This window comes from Hipposideros armiger, unplaced genomic scaffold (assembly GCF_001890085.2).
Source record: "Hipposideros armiger isolate ML-2016 unplaced genomic scaffold, ASM189008v1 scaffold_564, whole genome shotgun sequence".
In the NCBI taxonomy this organism is placed as follows: Eukaryota; Metazoa; Chordata; class Mammalia; order Chiroptera; family Hipposideridae; genus Hipposideros; species Hipposideros armiger.
Window position 1 is genome coordinate 1008399 of NW_017731914.1, and position 2691 is coordinate 1011089.

Consider the following 2691-nt stretch of genomic DNA (forward strand, 5'->3'; position numbering starts at 1 on the left):
AATTGATTTTCCACAAAGGATCTTATTTTTATCTGTTAGTTATATATGTACAAGGTTTTAAAGTTTAAAAATGCTTTATAATCCAGATTTGAATTACTGATTCTTAAAGGCCTTTTACATATTTTCTCTTTATTTATGATATAAATTTATTAACTTTCACATATGTTTTTAGTTTTTATAGTACTCCATAATAATGTAACATAATATCAATTCTAGTAATGTTTTACAAAAATTAATTATCATTAATATCCAAGGTGACATAAGCATCAAAGCTTAACAGAAATTCCCATTTCCTCTCATGAGCTCTATGGAGTAAAAAATCAACAGAATTCATAAACATTTAATTTATAAAAATTTCCCAAGAGTTCATTCAAAAAGTTCAAGATTTAATGGCTAACGTGAATAAGAAGACTAAAGATGAAGGTGTTAGCATATTAGCCTTCTTCTAACCATATAACTATGTGCTTGGTCTTGTAAAATAGAGTAAGAGATTCCAAGGAACACTTTCACTGCTGTATTTCAGTTGTGTATGAGCTTGTACTTGCATATGTCAAAAAACATTAAAGATGCTGAAGACTGTGAGTGAGTCATATCAAGAACATGCTCTTCTTATTCGTAGATAGGACATGCAGTCCTGAGATGGCCAACTAATATATTTTCAGAAGCATAAAATCTTTATGGGGACATTATTCTTTACTTAATTAAAACAATAGTTAAATCATTTTATTTTAATATTTACTTATTCATTTTAATTTTGGTACAGTTAGTAATATTTTTAAGTTATAGTAATATTAAATAGGTTTGATGATGCTCTAAAGTGAATGAACTACAGTCAAAATGGTATCCAAAGTGCTGTCAGAAACATGCCCTTCTGGCTCAAGATTCTGTCAATGATGAGACACAGTATAGTTCATTTGATAACATGTTCCACACAGAATTTGCTTATAAGGTTTAGCCAGCTCAAAGGCACATTTATACATTTTTTTGCAGTAGGAAACTATACAATTTCTGCTGCAACACCTCCAAAGACAGAAACTATTTCAAAACACTGTCAGACCTGTTTCAAATATTCTAATAATGATTTTTCCCTAATTTATTATTGTGAATCACATAAAATCTTAGTTCATTATATTGAATCACAGCTTCTACTAATAGCACTATAAGTAGTAATATTTTTTACCACATTCTTATATGCAACTTAAGAATCTTCATTTTGGCTTAACCCAAGTGGTCTGTTTTCTTCTTTCTTTTTTTTTTTAAAGATTTTTATTGGGGCATTGGGGGGATGGGAACAGTGCTGGGGAATTGGGGGAAGGGAAACAGACAAGTTGCTGTCCTTTTGCTCTTCAGTATAGTTGTGGAGGACGTTGCTTCACTGGCCCAAGTTGGCACCATCATTGCACTCTTCCCGGGCAAGGCAGATCAGTCGCGGGCTTCTGGACGGCCGCTCACGGCAGCTGCTGGCCGCTCATGCTGGCTGCTGGCTACACACGGTAGCCCATGGCAACCCACTGCCACAGGGGCTGCAGCCTACGCTGTCGCCGGCGACTCATGGCAGCCCAGCTCCAGGTTGAGCTGTTGTTCAGCATCTTAGCTGTAGAGGGCAGTGTCACTGGCCCTCATATGTGGGATCCGAACCGGGGCCCTCTGGCATCCCAAGCCAGTTCTTAACCATCACGCCACTCAGCCGGCCCTGTTTTCTTCATTCTTGATATGTTTTTAATCTGTTCCACATCTTTCCATGGATTTTTCTATTATTATTGTTGTTGTTGTTATTATTATTAATTATTTTAATCTAGAAAGTTAATCTATGAATTGATGTATATCTGAAATAATATTCAGAGGTCAAGAAATCCAGGAAGACTATCAGTCTCCTCCCAACATGGGCGTACCAAGAACTGATCATTGGTGTGCTGAGCTATTAGCCTCATTTGCCTCTAGATGGAAACTTGTATGGCCAGAGGTCCTAGACTAATCTAGCTACAAGTTGCCTTCTCTCTACATTAATGTACCATAAACATCGTCATTTTGTGTGTATGCTATGTGAAATAGTTTTGAAAATAGCGTTGTAAATACTTTGTCATATAATTTTCACTGACTTGCATTCGTTTCATTGAATGTATAAAAACAATTCTCTGAATCCATATCTTTTATCTCCCTAAATAAAATGTAAAGATCACAAAAGAATACGACTTACCTTTTGTACTTTTCTGTATGTGGGAAGATCATAATAAATGATATACTCATTATATTGTAAAATACATTTATATGCCTAATGAATGAAGAAATCAGTGAAAGAAGATTAGGGTAGTAAAGGTAATACAAAAGCTTCAAATGCTCTTTATATTCACAGAAAAAATTGGAACTATCTAAGTTATTTGTATGTTTTTCTAAACTGGTGTCATCTGAGGTTAACAGTATAACTTAAAAAGTTATTCATACCTGCGGGAGGAAAAATAGTCTGCAGTTTAAATTTTTATGTGTTTGTGGTTATTTTTTAAATTGACATACATACAGTTAATCCAACTTTAATGTTTTATTATTGGATATTTTCCTTATTTGGTATCCTAAAAAAGCCATCCAATCATTATCTTACTTTGATAAATTAAAGAATCAGACTTTCCAATATTCACTTCGTATGTGCAATCCAAACTATTGGGTTGTCGGAAAAGTCATGACGTATTTTTTTCT